The following is a 7,254-nucleotide window of genomic DNA, read 5'->3' on the forward strand; positions in this document are numbered from 1 at the left end:
CACTGGTGAAATTAGCATTCTGACAATATCTTTAATTAAATCATTCAAAAACCTTTATTAATGGAATTGCAGACAGAAGTTGACAACAGGAACATAACGCATGTTTCCGAGTAAGTTCTGCATCAAAGAAAAGGTCCCATGTTATTTTATCAAACCCGAAGTCCAGCCCTAGTGATGTCACTGCCTACACCATTATCTTTTACTCATGAGATCAAAACCATGCCTACACAGCTACACAAACAAGACTTTTAGTGTTATTTAAAAGCTAGCAGTAAATGTCCAAGTTGATTTATAGTGGAATGTCTGACGGGCCTCCTATCTCTTATACTCCCCTGCAGAGTTCTGTCTTCACAGTCACACATTTCTCAGACGGTTTCTTCATAAGAGGCAGAAAGCCTAGAAAAGTACTGTGGAACAATATTAAACCTCATAATGTGTATATATATTGTTAATCTGTAGTCTAGGACCCTATAAATGTAAGGAGGGAGAGGTCTTATAACCCCTCCCCTTCTATTAGAACAACATAAGCAAAATCAATTATTCTAATACATCAATCATTTGGTACAACCCCAATCATGACCCCTGGGTGAACCTCTAACAAAGCATACTGAGTAGAACATCGTTAGATACAGTCGCAAATATTTATATATTTTTTAAGAGAAACGGGGCAGGCAGATAGGATTTAGTTCCTTGATCCCTGTCGCTGGCCCACACTCCAGTACAGGAGATGGCTTAATGCACCATAACGTTGGATGCCAACCGCTGATAAACCCCACAGAAGATGTCTTTTCATCGTTAGAGTGAGTATCTGGTAATGTAATGGGTAATCTGACTTTCAAATCAGTGGAGGTGAATAAGTACACACTAAGAGGAAGGAGAGATAATTAAGTGAGAGACACAGATTCCTACACATGATCAAGTAGTAGGTTACTTTGCTAAAGGATGAAAAATCCCAACAAGTTTTACCGTCATGTTTTTTTTTGTCCAGCCATTAAGTCCACAGGAAAGTGGTGGATCAAAGACTATGAAAACTAGGTGTAACCGGTTCTGTACTGGTACCGTTCTGCATTGTGTTCTGGTAAGGTGTAGGTGGAAGACAAGGCTCTGGACACAATTCTGTCGGTTGTGTCTCTTTTAATGACTGCATGGAATGGATACAAATACAAGGTGAAAGTTCCTGCTGCCGTCTGGACTCCCATACAAGTATATTTGCCTCTCCTCATCACGCGCTGAGCAAACTCATTAGTAAAAGCATCAACAACAAAAAAATACATTGAAAATATGAACATGTACAAAAGACTCAGATTTCATTTTATAAATGTTGTACACCAATACAATAATAATTTGCTAATAAGTGCTAAATATTTCTTAGTGTACTATTGTACCATTATACCTGAGGCATACTAATGAAGCAACAACGCCATTTTTGACATGACCTTGGCCATTTTCTGTTATAATCTCCACTCGGCACAGCCAGAAGAGGACTGGTTCCTCTCTAGGTTTCTTCCTAGGTTTTGGCCTTTCTAGGGAGTTTTCCCTAGCCACCGTGCTTCTACACCTGCATTGCTTGCTGTTTGGGGTTTTAGGCTGGGTTTCTGTACAGCACTTTGAGATATCAGCTGATGTAAGAAGGGCTTTATAAATACATTTGATTTGATGACCGGACAGGTAACAAAGAGAACGACAGCTAACTAGGCACATTAAACATGAAATACAAAATCGTCACATTTCACAACATACCTGCACGGAACAGATACAGGGCAAAAGTTAATGCTGCCGTCTGGACTCCCATACAAGTATATTTGCCTGATAATAGACCGTGCAGAATGCCTATGAGAAAATCATTTTTGTATCTCAGCTGCCGTCCACCTATCAGCTGTTTTGAACTTGAAAACCGCAGAAAGAGAAGGATCTGGGCCGTGTTTCACAAACATCATCGTTACCTCTCAGCTGGAGTACTCGATGCGGCGACCCTGCCTCCTCAAACACTCCTTGGCCACATCTACTGCCTTGTTCAAACGGATCCAGTACTCCATGGGGTTCTCATATAGTACTTGTGAAGTGTTATAAAAAGAAATCGGCAAGAGGCATGGATGAATATGTCGACTCACTGAAAAGTTATTTCCGTATATCTATCACTTTGGGGTTCTCGTGAGGTTTCAGAGATGTATTGCTGCGGAGTTTTATCTGTACGATGTCTCTAGCTCTCCCCAGAAGCTTGGACATGGTCTCCTGTGACTGTTCTATGACCGGCATGCCCCTCTTTCTCAGGTAAGCATCCATGAGCTCCTCCCATTCATGTACTGTGTACTTGTCAGACCCCTCCCCTCTGAAACATGGAGTCTCTCTCACGTCAGACTGCACGACCAACTTCATACAAGATAAATTAAGGGGTGTGTCAGTGAATGTCTGTCTTGCACTGGAGCTCTGAGAATTTGCGCCTCTATCCTCCTTCCTCTCACCTTCCTTCCTAATTTGAGCTGATATAGACTGTCCTATCTGATGGGCGAGTTGTGTGATAAGATTTCCCAAGTCAGGACTGGCCACCTCTGAACTATCTGAGTGTCACTAAGCACAATTACAGGAGCTGAGGGAGTGTCGTTAGCCACCCGAGTAGAGCAAAAATGTGGTGAATCGACAACATCTATATAGTTCTAGCTGGGGTCTGAGTCAACTCCCTGAAAAACCTCCCTCTCCCAAGACCCAGTTGAAGCTCATCACTGAAAACACGGTCTCCTTTATCAACAATATACAGTTGAAGTCGGAAGTTTACATACACCTTTAGCAAAATACATTTAAACTCAGTTTCACATTTCCTGACATTTAATCCAAGTAAAAAATCCCTGTCTTAGGTCAGTTAGGATCACCACTTTATTTTAAGAATGTGAAATGTCAGAATAATGGTAGTGATTTATTTCAGCTTTTTTCTTTCATCACATACCCAGTGGGTCAGAAGTTTACGTACACTCAATTAGTATTTGGTAGGGTTGCCTTTAAATTGTTTAACTTGGGCCAAACATTTTGGGTAGCCTTCCACAAGCTTCCCACAATAAGTTGGGTGAATTTTGGCCCATTCCTCCTGACAGAGCTGGTGTAACTGAGTCAGGTTTGTAGGCCTCCTTGCTCACACACACTTTTTCAGTTCTGCCCACAAATTTTCTATAGGGTTGAGTTCAGGGCTTTGTGATGGCCACTCCAATTCCTTGACTTTGTTGTCCTTATGCCATTTTGCCACAACTTTGGAAGTATACTTGGGGTCATTGTCCATTTGGAAGACCCATTTGCAACAAAGCTTTAACTTCCTGACTGATGTCTTGAGATGTTGCTTCAATATATCCACATAATTTTCCTCATCATGATGCCATCTATTTTGAGAAGTGCACCAGTCCCTCCTGCAGCAAAGCACCCCCACAACATGATGCTGCTACCCCTGTGCTTCACGGTTGGGATGGTGTCCTCTGGCTTGCAAGCCTCCCCCTTTTTCCTCCAAACATAATGATGGTCATTATGGCCAACAGTTCTATTTTTGTTTCATTAGACCAGAGGACATTTCTCCAAAAAGTACAATCTTTGTCCCCATGTGCAGTTGCAAACTGTAGTCTGGCTTTTTTAATGGCATTTTTGGAGCAGTGGCTTCTTCTTTGCTGAGCGGCCTTTCAGGTTGTGTCGATATAGGACTCGTTTTATTGTGGATATAGATACTTTTGTACCTGTTTCCTCCAGCATCTTCACAAGGTCCTTTGCTGTTGTTCTGGGATTGATTTGCACTTTTTGCACCAAAGTACGTTCATCTCTAGGAGACAGAACGAGTCTCCTTCCACAGCGGTATGACGGCTGTGTAGTCCCATGGTGTTTATACTTGAATACTATTGTTTGTACAGATGAACGTGGTACCTTAAGGCATTCGGAAATTGCTCCCAAGGATGAACCAGACTTGTGGAGGTCTACAATTCTTTTCCTGAGGTCTTGGCTGATTTCTTTTGATTTTCCCATGATGTCAAGGAAAGAGGCACTGAGTTTGAAGGTAGGCCTTGAAATACATCCACAGCTACACCTCCAATTGACTCAAATTATGTCAATTAGCCTATCAGAAGCTTCTAAAGCCATGCATCATTTTCTGGAACTTTCCAAACTGTTTAAAGGCAGTCAACTCAGTGTATGTAAACATCCGACCCACTGGAATTGTGATACAGTGAATTATAAGTGAAATAATATGTCTAAACAATTGTTGGAAAAATGACTTGTCATGCACAAAGTAGATGTCCTAACAGACTTGCCAAAACTATAGTTTGTTAACAAGAAATGTGTTGATCGGTTGAAAGATGAGTTTTAATGACTCCAACCTAAGTGTACGTAAACTTCCGACTTCAACTTTAAGTCATATTCACTATCAAAATACACAAATAAAATGGAATATATGTAACAACAATTTCAAATGTATCAGTTAATCTAAGAGATATACCAAACAAACCATTAGCAATTTTTTTGTGTGTTTAAGAGATTTCACTTCCAACCTATTTATAGCATAGCAACTCCCGGCGACCAAGCTGGTGTTGATCAACGGCGATTCATAATGATCCACGTTGATCTGGGTCACGGCACCAATGTAACCGGTTCTGTACCGGTACCTTTCTGCATTGTGTTCTGGTAAGGTGTAGGTGGAACACAAGGCTCTGGACACAATTCTGCCGGTTGTCCCTCTAGTAATGACTGCATGGAATGGATACAAATACAAGGCAAAAGTTAATGCTGCGTCTGGACTCCCATACAAGTATATTTGCCTCTCCTCATCACGCTCTGAGCAAACTCATTAGTAAAAGCATCAACAAAAAAATATGTAATTTTAAAAATGTTGTACACCAATACAATAATAATTTGCTAATGAGTGCTAAATATTTCTTAGAGTGTACTATTGTACCATTATACCTGATGCATACTAATGAAGCAACAAGCCATTTTTTACATGACCGGACAGCTAAAAAAAAAAAGAACGACAGCTAACTAGGCACATTAAACATGAAATAGAAAATCGTCACATTTTACAACATACCTGCAAGGAATGGATACAAATACAATGCAAAGGTTAATGCTGCCGTCTGGACTCCCATACAAGTATATTTGCCTGGTAAAAGACAAAAGACATTACAGAATGCCCGTGAGAAAATCATCAGAAAACTCAAGATGTCTGCACCTGAAAGAGATCCTCTCCCGCAACAAAGCTAACGGTAGCTGGGCTAGCCTTGCAAAGTTGCACTCGAATATTATCCCCATTCACATTAATATATATTCATATAAACAGCAATGCAACACTAAATCAGTGACGATAGAACCTTTGCTTGTCTCTTCTTGTGCATTTGTGAACATGTGCATTCAAAAGACCGGAGCATACATAACACATACATACCTCTCCTCATCAGGCTCTGAGAAAACTGAGGAGTAAAATAATGGCTCCGTTGATGACATCACAGCATTGACACAATTTCGGAAATAATTACAATAAAATAGTTCACTCTTGAAAGTAATGTAATATATCCCAAAATAACATTTAAAAAAATATGAGGGATTTTCGGTGAAATACACAACGTATATTTTACACCTGTTACATAGGCCTATACATTTTATATTGCAACAGCAGGCCTACACTGTTAAAAGAACCAGACTTACCGGATCCGTTGTGGAAACTATTGTTTCTTCATCAGACAACTTGTCTTAGACAAGTAGTGTGTTGGCTACAGTAGTACAGTTACTTTGTTTTAAGTGTTCCGGGAGTCGACATTTCGTTCCGTTAAAGGGCACTCTGAGTCCTTAACGAAACACAAAACATAACGGCCAATTTATCTTACTCCGGATCTGAAACCTAATAGTAAGCGTCAACTTCAATGACAGTTAACATAAAGTTCAAACACATATGACATTCCTGCGCCACAATAACATTGTCGCCGAGGATGGTTTGTTAGCTAACGTTAGTGTTTTATTCATATCATCCGTTTTGTCATAAAACAGCTTAGCTTTGTAGCGAAATGATAGTTCGCGACGCTAGCTGACTCGGGAGCTCGTGTGGGGACATATGTGCTTCAGGAGCCTGTGGGTTTGATATGATTCCACCATGGGCAACAACAACTGGCTGCTAGTTCGTTTTCTGACATATGTTCAACTCAGCTAGTTTATCCACTGACCACCGCATTTGAAAGAACTACAGGCTGGCTAGTTAGTATTCTGTCTCACACTGGCCAAGCAGTAGCAAAATACACAGCCATCTCGATTTAAGAGTTCGTGGTAGAGATATTTAAAGAAAGGAGAATATAGGAACCCCATTCGTTAATGAATGGAGGAACGTATATCGCCTCACCCAGCAGACTGTCGAACAATCTCGTTCACGTTGTCATGCTGGGTCACAAGGTTGCTAAACGAATCGTCACTCAATCCCTTCTCATAGTCATGGTATGAGTCGAGAAACCTGCATATTTTCCTCCAAGGTAGACAATGTCACGATTCCAAATCTATGCGATATTACAGAGAACAAGCAAATTATCTCACATACCGGAATATATATGTAAAGACGAAATTTTTATTCTTCAGTGGACGTTATCAGTGGTTGGCATCCAATATCTTGCATTACCGCCCCAATACTATAGTATAAATCCATGATGCTTTAGGGACAGGCAGAAATGTATACAATTACCGTATTTCACGGAAGAAAATGGGGGAGGGTCATGCTATTTCAATTTCAGTCAGGGGGAGGATTTATTTTATTTATTTTTTAGTCCAGGGGAGGGTCATATAATTTGTAATTGATTAAATGTCAGTATTTGTCACCATTTTGGAATTTACGTATTGAATTCCCATCTAACCTCAGTGTACAACCCTGCTCTCTCTCTCTTTCTCCCTCTTTCTCTCTAAATTTCAATTGAAGGTGCTTTGTTGGCATGGGAAACATATGTTTACAAGTAAAATGGATAATAAACATAAGTGAAATAAACAATACAAAAATGAACAGTAAACATTACACTCACAAAAGTTCAAAATGAATTAAGACATTTCAAATCTCATATTATGTCTATACACGGTGTTGTAACAATGTGCAAATAGTTAAAGTACTGTCGTGTCTTTGGCATCATTAAACTGAAGACTTATTTATCAAATAACTCTCTGTAATTATTATTACACGATTAAACTGATTAATCATGTAACTGTAATTAACTAGGAAGTCGGGGCACCAAGGAAAATATTCAGATTACAAAGTTATAATTTTCC

General features: G+C 39.9%; 1 protein-coding gene and 1 long non-coding RNA gene across 4 annotated transcripts in view; one reads left to right on the plus strand and one right to left on the minus strand.

Annotated features, from left to right (window-relative positions):
- LOC139544959 (zinc finger protein 271-like) overlaps positions 1-7,254 on the plus strand; it is a 176,369-nt gene that overhangs the window by 63,588 nt on the left and 105,527 nt on the right. The gene's annotated exons all lie outside the window — the stretch shown is intronic.
- LOC139545377 (uncharacterized) overlaps positions 31-7,254 on the minus strand; it is a 7,287-nt gene continuing 63 nt past the window's right edge. Inside the window, exons 1-5 of one of the 3 annotated variants that reach the window (XR_011669057.1) lie at positions 6,542-7,254; positions 5,665-5,804; positions 5,405-5,429; positions 5,051-5,122; positions 31-4,710 (exon numbers count right to left, since the gene is read on the minus strand). The exon at positions 6,542-7,254 is cut by the window's right edge and continues 63 nt beyond it. This is a non-coding gene — a long non-coding RNA (uncharacterized lncRNA). The remainder of the gene's footprint in view (positions 4,711-5,050; positions 5,123-5,404; positions 5,430-5,664; positions 5,805-6,541) is intronic. The other 2 variants (XR_011669058.1, XR_011669056.1) reach the window with 2 other exon arrangements.

Source organism: Salvelinus alpinus, chromosome 2 (assembly GCF_045679555.1).
Source record: "Salvelinus alpinus chromosome 2, SLU_Salpinus.1, whole genome shotgun sequence".
In the NCBI taxonomy this organism is placed as follows: Eukaryota; Metazoa; Chordata; class Actinopteri; order Salmoniformes; family Salmonidae; genus Salvelinus; species Salvelinus alpinus.